The 18076-nt window shown below is 45.3% G+C and overlaps 1 pseudogene across 1 annotated transcript; it reads right to left on the bottom strand.

Moving 5' to 3' along the window:
• Window positions 1-1920: 1920 nt before the first annotated feature.
• On the bottom strand, window positions 1921-12557 carry LOC147119870 (uncharacterized; annotated as a pseudogene). Its single transcript, XR_015078092.1, has 2 exons — window positions 7755-12557; window positions 1921-2982 (listed from the first exon to the last, which is right to left on the bottom strand). The product of XR_015078092.1 is annotated as an uncharacterized LOC147119870 (transcript).
• Window positions 12558-18076: the final 5519 nt, after the last annotated feature.

Consider the following 18076-nt stretch of genomic DNA (forward strand, 5'->3'; position numbering starts at 1 on the left):
GAGTGAGTATAGAAATAGGAGGATGGAGATGATGAATGTGTGGCTGGAGAGATGGTTCAGGAGGGAGGGCTTCAGATTCCTGGGGAATTGGGGCCGGTTCTGGGGGAGGTGGGACCTGTACAGGCCGGATGGGTCGCACCTCAACAGAGCCTGTACAAATATCCTCGCGGGGAGGTTTGCTAGTGCTGTTGGGGAGGGTTTAAACTAAGCTGGCAGGGGGATGGGCACCAGGATGTAACATTAGAAAGGGGAAATAAAGTGCTCAAAGGATTGGGAGAGGCAGAGAGCACTAAAGTAAGAAATAGTAAGGTATTAGGTGGGGTCAAACTAAGAGAGAATACAGGATGGTTTAAGATGGGTTTATGTGAACGCACGAAGTGTAGTAAACAAGGTAAGTGAGCTGCAGGCACAAATAGCCACATGGGAATATGATGTTGTGGCAATAACTGAAACCTGGCTCAAAAAAGGGCAGGATTGGGTATTAAATATTCCTGGTTATAAAGTTTTCAGGAAAGATAGGGGGTGGTGTGGCAGTATTGGTCAAGGAGAATGTTACAGTGCTGGAGAGGGAGGATGTCCTGGAGGGGTCAAGGACAGAATCTATATGGCTAGAGTTAAGAAATAATAGAGGTGCCATTACACTACTAGGTGTATTCTATAAACCACCAAATAGTGGGAAAGATAGAGGAGCAAATTTGCAGAGAAATTACGGAGAGGTGCAAGAACTATAGAGTAGTGATAATGGGGGACTTCAACTGTCCTAATATAGACTGGGATCGTAATAGAGTAAAGGGCACAGAAGGGGAAGAATTTCTGGTGTGTGTTCAGGAGAACTTTCTTGATCAGTATGTTTCCGGCCCAACGAGGGAGGAGGCATTGCTGGATCTGGTTCTGGGGAATGAGGTTTGTCAAGTGGAGCAAGTGTCAGTAGGTGAACATTTAGGGAACAGTGATCATAGTATCATAAGGTTTAGATTAGCTATGGAAAAGGACAGGGAGCAATCTAGAGTAAAAATGTTTAACTGGGGGAAGGCCAATTTCAGTGGGATGAGAACGGATCTGGCCCGGGTAAACTGGAATCAAAGATTAGCAGGCAAAACTGTAATGGAACAATGGGCTGCCTTTAAAGAGGAAGTAGTTCAGGTACAGTTGAGCTACATTCCCACTAGGGGGAAAGGCAGGGCAACTAAAATCAGGGCTCCCTGGATGACAAAAGAGAGAATATGATGAAGCAGAAAAAGATCACGTATGACAGATGTCAGGTTGCAAATACATCTGAGAATCAGGCTAAATATAGAAAGGTCAGAGGAGAAGTGAAAAAGAAAATAAGAGGGGCAAAGAGGGAATGAGAATAGAATGGCAGCCAACATAAAAGGTCATCCAAAAGTCTACTATAGGAATATAAATAGTAAACGGGTATTAAGAGGAGGGGTAGGGCCGATTAGGGACCATAAAGGAGACCTATGATTGGAGGCAGAGGGTATGGCTGAGGTACTAAACGAGTACTTTGCATCTGTCATTACCAAGGAAGAGGATGCTGCCATAGACATAGTAAAGCAGGAGGTAGTGGAGATACTTGATAGGATAAATATTGATAAAGAGGAGGTATTAGAAAGACTGACTGTACTTAAAGTAGATAAATCACCAGGAGTGGATGGGATGCATCCTAGAATGCTGAGGGAATTGAGGGAAGTACTGGCCATAATATTCCAATCCTCCTTGGATACGGGGGTGGTGCCAGAGGACTGGAGAATTGCAAATGTTACATCCTTGTTCAAAAAAGGGTGTAAGGATAAACCCAGCAACTACTGGCCAGTCAGTTTAACCTCGGTAGTGGGGAAGCTTTTAGAAACAGTAATCAGGGACAAAATGAAAAGTCACTTGGATAGCTGTGGATTAATTAAGGAAAGCCAGCACAGATTTGTTAAAGGCAAATCGTGTTTAACCAACTCGATCAAGTTTTTTGATGAGGTAACAGAGAGGGTTGATGTAGTGTACATGGATTTCCAAAAGGCGTTTGATAAAGTGCCACATAGTGTGAATTCGCCAGTGCTGCAGCAGGTTGAATGAACAAGGGAATCCCTTCCCACACTCAGAGCAGGTGAATGGACTCTCCCCAGTGTGAACTCGCTGGTGTGTCAGCAGGCTGGATGAACACGTGAATCCCTTCCCACACACGGAGCAGGTGAATGGACTCTCCCCGGTGTGAACTCGCTGGTGTGTCAGCAGGCTAGATGACAGAGTGAATTTCTTCCCACACTCAGAGCAGGTGAATGGCCTCTCCCTGGTGTGAACTCACTGGTGTACAGTGAGGCGAGATGATTGCCTGAATCCAGTCCCACAGTGCGAGCACCTGAACAGTCTCTCGTCAGTGTGAACATGTTGATGGCGCATCAGGTCCCCGGAACTTTTATAGAACTTCCCGCAGTCGGGCATTTAAAAAGGTCTCTCGTCGGTGTGAACTCGCCAGTGCTGCAGCAGGTTGAATGAACGAGGGAATCCCTTCCCACGTTCAGAGCAGGTGAACGGCCTCCTCTCCCCAGTGTGAACTCGCTGATGTGTCAGCAGGCTGGATGAACATGTGAATCCCTTCCCACACACGGAGCAAGTGAACGCCCTCTCCCCAGTGTGAACTCACTGGTGTTTCAGTAGGCCGGATGAAAACGTGAATCTCTTCCCACACTCTGAGCAGGTGAATGGTCTCTCCCCAGTGTTAACTCGCTGGCGTCTCAGAAGGTCGGATGGACACGTGAATCCCTTCCCACACTCAGAGCAGGTGACTGTACTCTCCCGCATGTGATTGTGCTTGTGACTCGACAGGCTAGAGGCTGAAGGCTCGTCCACACACACAACACATGTACGGTTTCTCCCCGCTCTGAACGGGGCTTTCTGCTTCCACGTTCAAAGGTCCTGATGAATCGAGCGACTTGAAGTGATGTTTGGTTTGAGCTTCCCATCTGTAAATCCTCCCCTTCTAATGCCCTGCAAAATGAATTTAAAACAGGAAAAAGGGTGAGAGAGAACCCACAAAAACACAAAGGCAGGTTGTGAAATTGAGCTGAATGAATCTGGGAATTTGTGGGCCCGGCACTCGAAAAGTGACCATGAAAGCTGCCGATTGTCGTAAAAACCAAACTGGTTCACTAATGTCCTTCAGAGAAGGGAACCCGCCACCCGGTCTGGACCGACACAAGACTCTGGCCTCTTTGGGAGGAGAGCGAGCAAGGTGGGAGGGGGAGGGGTGAAGGAGAGTGACTTTATACATCTGTAACTCGACTAAAACTTTGACAGCACGTCCCAAACGCATGACCTCCCACCACCTAGAAGGACAAGGGCAGCAGGTGCATGGGAACACCATCACCTCCCAGTTCCCCTCCAAGTCACACACTATCCTGACTTGGGCATATATTGCCGTTCCTACATCACCACTGGGTGAAAATCCTGGAACTCCTCACCTAACAGCATTCTGAGAATACCTTCACCACATGGACTGCAGAGGTTCAAGAAGGAGGCCCAGCATCACCTTCTCAATGGGAAGCTGCGGACTGGCAATATATGCTGGCCTTGCTAGCGGCACCCGAATGAATTAAAAAAATCTGTATATATAAAATGGATTGAAAGCCTCTACAGAAATACTTGTTCCTAAAACGATAATCTTTTACATTGTGCGGACAGTGTCTGTTTAGCAACTTAATCTCACCTAGAATCCACCTCCCTTCACAATTCCACGTTGGAAATTGTTGGGTCCCACTGGGCTCAGAAGTACTGGGGGTTAAACCCAGCAGCTTCTTCCCCCTCTCCACTCCAGCTCAAACTGATGCAACAAGAAAGCCCTACACAGGCCAGGGACCGAGATCCACCCTGATGCTAACCGGCTGAGTTGCTCCCTCTGTTGTGTTAAGGCCACTTGTTGTTTCTCCTGTCGGGTCACTCAGTCTCCGCCACTGCCCAACAATGAGCCTCTCCCGCGCATGCTCAATTCACGCTGCTTGGGTGATTGACGGGAGCTCCGGACCAATAGGAAGAGTGGGGCGGGGCTGGAGGACCGAACAGGCGACTGGTCCTCCAACCAATCGGAATGCGTGAGGAGCGGGGCTTGCGGCACCCAATGGGCTGGGCTGAACCCGGATCTCCCTCATTGGCTGAAACTCTGCCTCATTGTCCAAGCTGCTTTCTCTCAAACTCCAGGAGAAAACTGAACCTTTCTGTTGTGGCTTTGAACAGATGGAACCTTGTGGGGTGGAGCAAACATTGCAACATTTGGCAGTGAAATGGATTCACTCAGGACAGACAGCAGGGATTATTTCAGGAAATAACACAGTGTAGCGAGAAAGGAAATGCAGTCAATGTTGTGTAAATGGATTGTTAAAAGGTGTTTGATCAGGTGACGGACAGGAGGCTTGTTGATCAAATTAAGGCTGATGGTATTAAAGGGAGTGGGGCAGCGTGGATAGGAAGTTGGATAAAGGGCAGAAAACAGAGAGTAGTGGTTAATGGATGTTCTTCAGACTGGAGGGGTGTACACAGTGGTGTCCCCCAGGGTCAGTGTTGGGACCGCTGCTCTTCTCAAAATAGAGAAATGATCTGGGCTTGGGTATGTGGGGCACAAGATCAAAATCTCCAGATGAGACCAAAATAGGGACCCTGGCCAACTGTGAAGAGGACTGTAAGTGACTTCAGTGTGAATACACAGGTTAGTAAATGGGGCCGGTAGATGTCCGCTGAAATGTCCTGCATTTTGTGAGTTGGAAAAAGATAAAATCTACATTAAATGGGAAACATTTAAAAGGAGTAGAGGAGCAGAACAGTAAAGTGGTGTAAGATTCTAGCTGATGCCTTGTCTTATTAATTAGCAGGTTCTAGAGTCTCATGTCAACAACATTAATACCTTATTAGAAATATAAGATGAGCAGATTCTCCGTCCTCTCCCGTACCTTACATTGATCCATCAATCAGAGTAAACTTGCAAGTCCCGCGTGTCCACAGTAACTTACACGAGGTCAGCCCGCTGGATGGAACCTCAGGCGCCCCGAGCTTGGTCTCCGGTGTCTCCAGTCCCGACTGCCCCCTTACATCAGGATCCCCTCACTTTTATACCCTGTAGTGATCCATCTCTGGCACCTGACTCTTTTTTGTCTTCTCTGCTGGGTTTCAGCAGGAAGCGAGGGAAAGACAGCTGGAACTTCTCTAATCTGTGATTTACAAGGACACTTTCCCTGGTTCCCAGCAGTTACTTTTCTTCAGTAATGTTCTCTTTATCCCCAAACTACCCTGCCTGTTGTTAATGATGTTATTTTACAGTTTCAGTTATAGGTATAAACATCACACCTTATAATCTGATCTATTCTATTACTCACTCTGGTTTAAGCTTATATTGTGGTTATTAACAGACAAACCCGGTTCTTTCCCCTGGTCTGATTAGAGTTTCCCCCAGTGGAATTTGTGGAATGGAATGTCTTATCAGTGTTGCCATGGTGACCTGTTTGCAGTGAAGCACATGTGAGTTTCTAACTCAGACTAAACTTCTCTCTCCCATATTACACATTATATCAGCAATTTATGTTAATGTACTTTAGCCATGTTCTGTTAATATCACTAAAACCAACAAGCGGTTCAGATACACAAACCTTTAAAAGTGGGAGGGACAAGCTGATAAAGTGTTTAAAAAGCACATTGGATCATAGATTTTATAAATAGGGGTGTAGAGTACAAAAGGGCAGGTACAGTATGGGTTAGATACAGAGTAAAGCTCCCTCTACACTGTCCCAACAAACACTGCCAGCCCATAATGAGCAGGGCTTAGGGAGGTTGGTTGCTAGGCACTGCAGTGATGTCATAAAGCAGGGCCATTCAGCCCAGCTGGTCGTCTACTTGTCCCTTTAAAGGAGGAGAGCGGGGACACCCTGTCTCCAAACACATCACACCTGTTCATACTGTGAATCCCCGGGCACGGCCCAAGGCCCAGAGTGTGGAACACAACCAAGGGGGAAAGAGGAGGAGAGCGGGGACACCCTATCTCCAAACACATCCCACCTGTTCATACTGAGAATCCTCGGGCACGGCCCAAGGCCCAGAGTGTGGAACACAACCAAGGGGGAAAGAGGAGAGTGGGGACACCCTGTCTCCAAACACACCCCACCTGTTCATACTGAGAATCCCCGGGCAAGGCCCAAGGCCCAGAGTGTGGAACACAACCAAGGGGTAAAGAGGAGGAGAGCGGGGACACCCTGTCTCCAAACACATCCCACCTGTTCATACTGAGAATCCCCGGGCAAGGCCCAAGGCCCAGAATGCGAAACACCACCAAGGGGGAAAAGAGGAGAGAAGGGGAGGAGTCGGGACTGAGTGACACCAACCTTCAATTTTAGAGCCTGTAGACTTCAGGAGGGAAGACTGAGTTCAGTAGTTTTATGATCCAGGGAGAGAACAAGGAGCAGATGGGGAGACTGGTGTGGATTCCAGCACAGTGAGGATGTAGGGGGAGGGAGATTGTGTCGGGCCGTGTATTAGGGGTGTAGGAGGGACAAGAGAGGAAAGGTCAGAGGAGCAATTACTGCAGCAGTGTCCGTGAATAGTGAGAGAGAGAAGGTGGGGGTTACAGTGGACCATGGGCAGTCTGTTAAACTCTCTGTTTGCTGTGACTACACAGGATTACACAGGGTATACGGCACAGACAGGCCATTCGGCCCAACCAGTCCATGCTGGCATTTATGCTCCACTCGAGCCTCCTCCCGTCTTTCCCTATATAACTCTATCAGCATAACCCTCTATTCCCTTCTCCCTCATATGCTTGTCTAGCCTCCCCTTAAATGCATCGATACTATTCGCTTCAACCACTCCCTGTGGTAGCGAGTTCCACATTCTCACCACTCTCTGGGTAAAGAAGTTTCTCCTGAATTCCCGATTGGATTTCTTGGCGACTATCTTATATTGATGGCCTCTAGTTATGCTCTTCCCCACAAGTGGAAACATTCTCTCTGTATCTACTGTAGCAAAACCGTTCATGAACTTAAAGACCTTTCATGAAATTAGACCTTTTTTCAAAAGAGACCCAGCCTGTCCATCCTTTCCTGACAGGTGTACCCTCGTATTTCTGGTGTCATCCTTGTAGATCTTCTCTGCACCCTCTCCAGTGCCTCTCTATATCCTTTTATATGGTGACCAGAATCGCTCCCCTTCTGTTAAACAATCTCCTCCTGTGGCCCATTGACACAAGCAGCCCATTAAACTCCACCAATGGCCTTTATTGCAGGGGGTTGGAGGACAAGTGTAAGGAAGTCTTGCTTTCTAACTAATGAAGAATTGTTTGTCTGACTGGAGGGAAGTGGGCAGTGGGGTCCCCCAGGGGTGGGTATTAGGACCATTGCCTTTCCTGTTATATAGAAATAACCTGGACGGGTATCAGGAGGACAATTCAACATTTGCGGATGATACAAAACTTGGCAACATAGTGTGAGCAGGATAGCAGCAGACTTCAGGAGGACTTCGAGTGGTTGGTGAAATGGGCGGACACATGGCAGGTGCAGTTTAATGTGGATCATTTTGAAGAGATGCACTGTGGGGGGAAGATCATCGAGGGGCAGGACAATCGAAATGGTTCGACACTGAGGGGGAATATTCACAAATCTGTGAAGGTGGCAAGGCAAGTTGATAAGGCTGTTAAGAAAGCTTATGGGATACTTGGCTTTATACACAGAGGCATTGAGTACACAAACAAGGAAGTCAGACTAAACCTAAGAATTATAGAATCTTACCGCACAGAAAAAGACCATTCAGCCGCTGTGCTTCTGTCGGCCTTTTAATGTCTCCACGTTTGCTGACGATACAAAGCCAGGTGGGACAGTAACCTGTGAGGAGGACACAGAGTCTGCAAAGGGATATAGACAGGATAAGTGAGTGGGCAAGAAGATGGAATATAATGTGGAGAAATGTGAGGTTATTCACTTTGGTAGGAAGGATAGAAAAACAGAATATTTTTTAAATGGTGAGAAATTATTAAATGTTGTTCAGAGGGATTTGGGTTTCCTCGAACACAAATCACAGAGAGTTAGCATGCAGGTACAACAAGCAATTAGGAAGGCATATGGCATGTTGGCCTTTATTGCAAGGGGGTTGGTGTACAAGAGTAAGGAAGTCTTACTACAATTGTACGGGGCTTTGGTGAGACCACACCTGGAGTTCTGTGGACAGTTTTGGTCTCTGTACCTATGGAAGGATATACAGGCCTTAGAGAGGGTGCAACAAAGGTTGACTAGATTGATTCCTGGGATGAGAGGGCTGTCCTATGATGAGAGATTGAGTAGATTGGTCCTATATTCTCTGGAGTTTAGAAGAATGAGAGGTGATCTCAGTGAAACATATAAGATTCTGAGAGGGCTTGACAGGGTAGATGCTGAGAGGCTGCTTCCCCGGGCTGGAGAGTCTAGAACTAGGGAGCATAGTCTCAGGATAAGGGTAGGTCATTTAGGACTGAGATGAGAGGGTTGTGAATCTTTAAAATTCTCTACCCCAGAAGGCCGTGGATGCTCAGTCATTGAGTATATTCATGGCTGAGATCAATAGATTGTTGGATATTAAGGGAATCAAGGGATATGCGGAGCGGGTGGGAAAGTGGAGTTGAGGTCAAAGATCAGCCATGATCTTATTGAATGGTGGAGCAGGATCAAGGGGCCGTATGGCCTACTCCTGCTCCTATCCCGTGTAGTCCCACACTCCAGCTTTTTCCCATATCATTACAAATTAGTCCTCTTCAAGTATGTGAAAATAGAATGAGAGTAAACTAGCAAGAAATATGAAAACAGACTGTAAGTCCTTCTACAAGTAAAAAGAGAGAAGCAAAAGTAAACATTGGTCCCTTAGAGGCTCAGACAAGAGAAATTATATTGGGGAACAAGAAAATGGCAGAGATTTTAAACAAATATTGTATATCTGTTTTCATAGTAGAACACACAAAAAGCAGACCCAAAATAGTGGGGAACCAAGGGGCTAATGAGAGTGAGGAACTTAAAGTAATTAATATCAGTAGAGAAAAAGTACTTGAGAAACTAATGGGACTAAAATCCGACAAATCCCAATGACCTGACGGCCTACATCTGAGGGTTCTAAGAGGTGGCTGCAGAGATAGTGGATGCATTGGTTGTGATCTTCCAAAATTTCCCAGATTCTAGAACAGTCCCAGCAGATTGGAAGATAGCAAATGTAACACCGCCATTCAAGAAAGGGTTTTTTAAACTCTTGGGCAGTTTAAACCGGAAGTAGAATCCGGGTCTAAAAGGGGAGGGGCTAGTGCAGTGCACGGAGTGCCTTGTGCATTGAGTGGTGCTGGAGTTTTGCTAAGTGGGAGAGTTCGGACAAGTGGGAGGTGAGGGTGTGTTTTTTGCTCTGTTTTGTTCCCCACTCCCAGGCTTGGACAACACTGCGGAGGCGGAGCAGCGAGACGAGTCAACCAAACAGGCCCCACAGACAGTATTCAAGGAGGAGGTTGGTGATCAGCTGGTTGGTTGGTTTTCTTCCTTCTCTTCTCTTTTATGCCTTTAAGTTGGTAAGTCCTTTGAATAGTGGTGTGACATTATCATCTATATCCAGGCAGGGTCTTCATAACTAATAATAAGAAATTTAATTAATTATATAGAATGGAGCAGGTGATGTGTTACTGTTGCGAGATGTGGGAGCCAGTGGTCCCCATTGAGGCTCATGGTGATTACATCTGCGACAAGTGTTTGCTGCTAGAGGAACTCAAGTTCCATGTTATGGAGCTTGAGACCGAGCTTCAGACACTGCGACACATCAGGGAGGGGGAGAAGTTCCTGGACTCTATGTTTCAGGAGATGGTCACACCTATGAAGTTAATTACTGCAGATGTAGTCCGTGGTTAGGGACAGGACGGTGTGACTACGAGTGAGGAAGGTACAGGGATCTAGGATGTAGTGTTGAAGGAGACGCAGCCCTTGTTCTTGTCCAGCAGGATTGAGGTTCTTACTCCCTGTGAGGGCGGGAGCGGGGACTGCAGGGAGGATGAGCAACCTGGCCACAGCACCGTGGTACAGGGGGCCATTCAAGTGGAGGGAGTAAAAAGAAATGTTGTAGTGGTAGGGGATAGTATCATTAGGGGGATAGATAGGGTTCTCTGCAGTCAAGAGCGGGAGTCCCGAAGGCTGTGTTGCCTGCCCGGTGCGAGGGTTAAGGACATCTCTTCTGGGCTGGAAAGAAACTTGGAGTGGGAGGGGGAGGATCCAGTTGTCGTGGTCCATGTTGGTACAAACGACGTAGATAGGACAAGGAAGACGGTTCTGTTAAAGGAGTATGAGCAGCTAGGGGTCAAATTAAAAAACAGAACCTCAAGGGTAATAATCTCTGGGTTATTACCTGAGCCACGAGCGAGTATGGCTAGGATAAATAAAATTAAAGAGTTAAATGCGTGGCTCAAAGACTGGTGTGGGAGAAATGGGTTTTGCTTCTTGGGACACTGGCACCAATACTGGGACAGGAGGGAGCTGTTCCGTTGGGACGGACTCCACTTGGCCAGTGCTGGGACTAGAGTCCTGGCGAATCATATAACTAGGGCTGTAGAGAGGGCTTTAAACTAATTAGTGGGGGGGAGGTTCTTGAGAGCAAATAATAGAAATGACAACAGAGAAGGTCACAGACTTAGGTAGCAGTGGGGCAATTAAAAAACAGAATGTGTCAGGAAGGGACAGAAGGTATGGAGCAAAAAGTAAAGTACTAAAAAGGGAAAAAACAGGAACTAAGTGTTACAAAACATATTTGAAAGTTCTTTATCTGAATGCACGTAGCATTCGTAACAAAATGAATGAGTTAATGGCACAAATAACGACATATGGGTATGATCTTGTGGCCATTACAGAAACATGGCTGCAGGGTGACCATGACTGGGAATTAAACATGCCAGGTTATTTAGCCATCAGGAAGGACAGGCAGGAAGGGAGAGGAGGTGGGGTGGCTATGTTAATAAAGGAAGGAATCACTATAATACAGAGAAATGATATTGGGTCAAAGGAGCAGGATAGTGAAACAGTTTGGGTGGAGATAAGGAATAATAAGGGGAAAAAAACACTAGTGGGTGTAGTCTATAGGCCTCCGAACAGTTGCAACTCTGTTGGACGGCGTATTAATCAGGAAATAGTTGAGGCTTGTAATAAGGGAACAGCTATAATTATGGGGGATTTTAATTATATTAACTGGACAAATCAAATTGGGCAGGGCTGCCTTGAGGATGAGTTCATTGAGTGTATTAGGGATGGGTTTCTTGAGCAGTATGTAACTGAACCGACCAGTGGGCAAGCAACCTTAGATTTGGTCCTGTGTAATGAGACAGGATGAATTAAAAATGTCCTAGTAAAGGATCCCCTTGGAATGAGTGACCATAACATGGTTGAGTTCCATATTCAATTAGAGGGTGAGAAGGTTGGATCTCAAACAAGCGTGCTGAGCTTGAATAAAGGAGACTATGAAGGTATGAGAGCGGAATTGATTAGAGTGGACTGGGAAAATAGATTAAAGGGTAAGACGGTGCATGATCAGTGGTGTACATTTAAGGAGTTATTTTACAACTTCCAAATAATATATATTCCACTGAGGAAAAAAGGGTGTAAAAGAAAAGATAGCCATCCGTGGCTAAGTAATTAAGGATAGTATCCAACTAAAAACAAGGGCATATAAGGTAGCCAAATCTAGTGGGAGGATGGAAGATTGGGAAGTCTTTAAAAGAGAGCAAAAAATAACTAAAAGATTGATTAAGAAAGGGAAGATAGATTATGAAAGTCAATTAGCAAAAAATATAAAAACAGACAGTAAAAGTTTCTATAGTTATATAAAAAGAAAAAGGGTGGCTAAAGTAAATGTTGGTCCCTTAGAGGATGAGACCGGGAAATTAATGGTGCGAAACATGGAGATGGCAAAAACACTGAACAATTATTTTGTATCAGTCTTTACAGTAGAGGACACTAAGAATATCCCAACACTGGACAAACAGGGGGCTCTAGGGGGGGGGAGGAACTAAATACGATTAAAATCACTAAGGAAGTGGTACTTGGTAAAATAATGGGACTCAAGGCAGATAAATCCCCTGGACCGGATGGCTTGCATCCTAGGGTCTTGAGGGAAGTAGCGGTAGGGATTGTGGATGCATTGGTAATAATTTTCCAAAACTCACTGGACTCAGCAAAGGTCCCGGCAGATTGGAAAACTGCTAATGTAACACCCTTATTTAAAAAGGGTAGTAGGCAGAAGGCTGGAAACTATAGACCTGTTAGCCTAACATCTGTGGTTGGTAAAATGTTACAGTCCATTATTAAGGAGACAGTAGCGGGACATTTGGATAAACATAATTTAATAGGACAAACTCAGCATGGTTTCATGAAGGGGAAGTCATGTTTGACAAATTTGCTGGAGTTTTTTGAGGAAGTAACATACAGGGTGGATAAAGGGGAACCAGTGGACGTAGTGTATTTAGACTTCCAAAAGGCATTTGACAAGGTGCCACACAAAAGATTATTGCTCAAGATAAAAAATCACGGGATTGGGGGTAATATTCTGGCGTGGGTGGAGGATTGGCTCTCTAACAGAAAGCAGAGAGTTGGGATAAATGGTTCGTTCTCAGATTGGCAACCAGTAACTAGTGGTGTTCCGCAGGGGTCAGTGCTGGGTCCCCAACTCTTTACAATCTATATTAACGATTTGGAGGAGGGGACCGAGTGTAACATATCAAAGTTTGCAGATGATACAAAGATGGGACGGAAAGTAGTGAGTGAGGAGGACATAAAAAACCTGCAAAGGGACATAGACAGGCTAAGTAAGTGGGCAGAGATTTGGCAGATGGAATACAATACTGGAAAGTGTGAGGTTATGCACTTTGGCAGGAAAAATCATAGAGCAAGTTATTATCTTAATGGCAAGAAACTGGAAAGTACTGTAGTACAAAGGGATCTGGGGGTCCTGGTGCACGAAACTCAAAAAGTTAGTATGCAGGTGCAGCAAGTGATCAAGAAGGCCAATGGAATGTTGGCTTTTATTGCTAGGGGGATGGAATATAAAAACAGGGAGGTATTGCTGCAGTTGTACAAAGTATTGGTGAGACCGCACCTGGAATACTGCATACAGTTTTGGTGTCCATACTTAAGAAAAGACATACTTGCTCTCGAGTCAGTACAAAGAAGGTTCACTCGGTTAATCCCGGGGATGAGGGGGTCGTCATATGAGGAGAGGTTGAGTAGATTGGGACTCTGCTCATTGGAGTTCAGAAGAATGAGAGGCGATCTTATTGAAACATATAAGATTGTGAAGGGGCTTGATCGGGTGGATGCGGTGAGGATGTTCCCAATGATGGGTGAAACTAGAACTAGGGGGCATAATCTTAAAATAAGGGGCTGCTCATTCAAAACTGAGATGAGGAGAAACTTCTTCACTCAGAGGGTGGTAGGTTTGTGGAATTTGCTGCCCCAGAAAGCTGTGGAAGCTACATCATTAAATAAATTTAAAACAGAAATAGATAGTTTCCTAGAAGTAAAGGGAATTAAGGGTTACGGGGAGCGGGCAGGAAATTGGACATGAGTCTAGGTTCGGAATGGTCATGGCCCTGTGGGTAGTGGAGTGGGCCCAGGGGCCGTGTAGCCTGGTTCTGCTCCTACTGTTTTCTAATTCTGTGTTAGATTTCAGGAGATGGTTATATTCCTGTTCCTGGCTGGGGTTGAGATCGCCTTTACAGAAGGTAAGTACTGTAGAAAATATAGGGACAGAGTGATCTCCTGGAAGAATTTCGATCGCGTAGATGGGTCGGAGAGGAATTTCCCAGATTTTTTTCTCCCAAATTGGCCATTGGGTCTTTATCTGGTGTTTCGCCTCTCCCGGGAGATCACATGGGTTCGGGTGGATGCACAGTGATAGAAGATTTGAGGTTAGGATCAGATCAGCCATGATCTTATTGAATGGTGGAGCAGGCTCGAGGGGCCGATTGGCCTACTCCTGCTCCTATTTCTTATGTTCTTATCTTATGTTCTTATGAGAGAGAAAACAGGGAACTACAGGCCAGTTAGCCTGACATCAGTCGTCAGGAAAATGCTGGAATCCACTGTTAAGGAAGTGGTAACAGGACACTGAGAAAATAATAACATGATTAGGCAGAGTCAACATGGTTTTAGAAGGTAAATTGTGTTTAACAAATTCATTAGAGTTTTTTGAGGATGTAACTAGCAGGGTAGATAAAGGGGAACCAGTGGATGTAGTATATTTGGGCTTCCAAAATGCATTCGATAAGGTGCCACATAAAAGGTTGCTACGCAAGATATGGGCTCGTGGGGTTGGGGGTAATATGTTAGCATGGATAGAGGATTGGTTAACGGGCAGAAATCAGGGAGTGGGGATAAATGGGTCATTTTCTGTTTGGCAGGCTGTAACTAGTGAGGTGCTGCAAGGATCAGTGCTTGGGCCTCAGCTATTTACAATCTATATCAATTACTTTGATGAAGGGACCGAGTGCAATGTATCCAAGTTTGCTGATGATACAAAGCTAGGTGGGACAGTAAACTGTGAGGAGGACACAGAGTCTGCAAAGGCATATAGACAGGTTAAGTGAGTGGGCAATAAGGAGGCAGATGCAGTATAATGTGGGGAAATGTGAGGTTATTCACTTTGGTCAGAACTGTAGAAAAACAGAATATATTTTATATGGTGAGAAACTATTAAATGTTGGAGTTCAGAGAGATTTAGGTGTCCTCGTACAGGAAACACACAAAGATAGCATGAAGGTACAGCAAGTAATTAGGAAGGCAAATGGCACGTTGGCCTTTATTGCAAGGGGTTGGAATACAAGAGTGAGGAAGTCTTGCTACAATTGTACAGGGCCTTGGTGAGACCACACCTGGAGCTTTTGTCTCCTTATCTGAGGAAGGACATACATGCCTTAGAGGCGGTGCAACGAAGGTTCACTAGATTGATCCCTGGGATGTGAGGCTTGTCCTATGAGGAGAGATTGAGTAGATTGGGCCTATACTCTCGGGAATTTAGAAGAATGAGAGGTGATCTCATTGAAACATAAGATTCTGAGGGGGGATTGAGAGGTTTTTCCCCCTGGCTGGAGGGTCCAGAAGTTAGTGCTGTTGGGGAGGGTTTAAATTAATTTTGCAGGGGGATGGGCACCAGGATGTAGCATTAGAAAATAGAAACAAAGGATTAGGAGAGACAGATAGCATTATAGTAAGACAGAGTAAGGTAATAGATGGAATCAGACTAAGAGAGAATACAAGAAGGTCTAAGATAGGTTTACAGTGCATGTGTGTAGACGCACGAAGCATGGTAAATAAGGTTGGTGAGTTGCAGGCGCAGATAGCCACATGGAAATATGATGTCGTGGCAATAACGGAGATCTGGCTCAAAAAATGGCAGGATTGGGTACTAAATATTCCTGGATATAACGGGCACTTGGAGAGCTTTAAGCTCATTAAGGAGAGCCAACACGGATTTGTAAAAGGCAGATCGTGTTTGACTAATCTAATTGAACTTTTTGATGAAGTTACAGGGAGGATTGATGAAGGGAATGCAATGGATGTTGTCTACATGGATTTTAGGAAGGCGTTTGACAAAGTACCACATAGAAGGCTGGTTAACAAAATTGAGGCTCATAGAATAGGTGGGTCAGTGGCAGCTTGGATAAGGAATTGGCTTAAGGGCAGAAAACAGCGAGTTGTGGTAAATGGCTGTTTTTCAGACTGGAGGATGGTGGACAGTGGTGTTCCCCAAGGGTCAGTGCTGGGGCCACTGCTTTTTTGATATATATCTATATATATAAAAATAAATGACCTGGATATTGGAATACAGAGTAGAATTTCTAAATTTCCCAATGACACCAAACTTGGGGGTGTGCCAAACAGTGAGGATGATACCAATCGACTGCAACAGGACATAGAAAGACTAGCAGAATGGGCAGACAATCGGCAGATGGAATTTAATACAGAGAAGTGTGAGGTGATGCATTTTGGCAGAAGGAACAGGGAGAGGCAATATACACTTAATGGCACAGTTTTAAAGAGTGTGCAGGGACAGAGGGCTGCCTTTAAAGAGGAGATGGTTCGGGTACAGTCAAGGTACATTCACACGAGGGGAAAAGGTAGGACAACCAAAGCCAAAGCTCCTTGGATGATGAAAGAGATAGGGAGTAAGATGAAGCAGAAAAAGGGAGAGTATGACAGATGTCAGGTTGAGAATACAAGTGAGAACCAGGCTGAATATAGAACGTTCAAAGGGGAAGTGATAAAGGAAATAAGAGGGGCAAAGAGAGAGTATGAGTATGGACTGGCAGCTAACATAAAAGGCAATCCTAAAGTCTTCTATAGCGTATAAATAATAAATGGATAGTAAGAGGAGTGGTGGGGGAGATTAGGGACCAAAAGGAGACCTATGCATGGAGGCAGATGACATGGCTGAGGTACTAAATGAGTACTTTGCATCTGTTTTTACCAAGAAGAAGCTGCCAAAGTCACAGTGAGAGGAGCTAGTTGAGATACTGATGGGAGAAAAATTGATAAAGAGCAGGTACTATGAAGGTTGGCTGTACTTAAAGTAGCTAAGTCACCAGGACCAGATGGGATGCATCCCAGGATGCTGAAGGTAAGGGTGAAAATTGCAAAGGTACTGGCCATAATCTTCCAATCCTCCTTGGATACGGGGGTGGTGCCAGAGGACTGGAGAATTGCAAATGTTACACCCTTGTTCAAAAAAGGGTGTAAGGATAAACCCAGCAACTACAGGCCAGTCAGTTTAATCTCGATGGTGGGGAAGCTTTTAGAAATTATAATCCAGGACAAAATTAACAGTCTCTTGGACAAGTGTGGATTAATTAAGGAAAGCCAGCACGGATTTGTCAAAGGCAAATCGTGTTTAGCTAACTTGATTGAGTTGTTTGATGAGGTAACAGAAACAATTGATGAGGGCAATGCAGTTGATGTAGTGAACATGGACTTCCAAAAGGCGTTTGACAAAGTGCCACATAATAGGCTTGCCAGCAAAGTTGAAGCCCATGGAATAAAAGGAACAGGCAGCATGGATACGAAATTGGCTAAGTGACAGGAAACAGAGTAGTGGTGAACGGTTGTTTTTCGGACTGGAGGAAGTTATACAGTGGTGTTCTCCAGGGGTCGGTTCTAGGACCACTGCTTTTCTTGATATATATTAATGACTTGGACATGGGTGTACAGGGCACAATTTCAAAATTTGCAGATGACACAAAACTTGGAAGTATAGTGAACAGTGAGGAAGATAGTGACAGACTTCAAGAGGACAGAGACAGGCTGGTGGAATGGGCAGACATGTGGCAGATGGAATTTAACACAGAAAAATGCGAAGTGTTACATTTTGGTAGGAAGAACGAGGAGAGGCAATATAAAGGAAAGGGTAGAATCCTAAAGCGGGTGCATGAACAGAGAGACCTGGGGGTTTATGAGCACAAATCGTTGATGGTGGCAGGGCAGGCTGAGAAAGTGGTTAAAAAAGCTTACGGGATCCTGGGCTTTATCGGTAGAGGCAGAGAGTACAAACACAAGGAAGTTATGATGAACCTTTATAAAACACTGAAATAACAACAGAAAATGCTGGAAATACTCAGCAGGCCAGGCAGCATCCGTGGAGATAGAAACAGAGTTAACGTTTCAGGTCTGGGACACTTCATCTGTTTCTCTCTCCACGGATGCTGCCTGGCCTGCTGAGTATTTCCAGCATTTTCTGTTGTTATTTCAGATTTCCAGCATCCGCAGTATTTTGCTATTTTATAAAACACTGGTTCGGCCACAACTGTAATACTGTGTCCAATTCTGGGAACCGCACTTCAGGAAGGATGTGAAGGTTTAGAGAGGGTGCGGAAAAGATTTACAAGAATGGTTCCAGGGATGAGGAACTTTAGTTACGTGGATAGACTGGAGAAGATCGGGTTGTTCTCCTTAGAGCAGAGAAGGTTGAGAGTAGATTTGATAGAGGTGTTCAAAATCATGAGGGGTCTAGACAGAGTAGATAGAGAGACACTGTTCCCATTGGCGGAAGGGTCGAGAACCAGAGGACACAGATTTAAGGT

The sequence above is a fragment of the Somniosus microcephalus genome, chromosome 4 (assembly GCF_052327205.1).
Source record: "Somniosus microcephalus isolate GS21.2 chromosome 4, FLI_Smic_1.0, whole genome shotgun sequence".
NCBI classification, from domain to species: domain Eukaryota; kingdom Metazoa; phylum Chordata; class Chondrichthyes; order Squaliformes; family Somniosidae; genus Somniosus; species Somniosus microcephalus.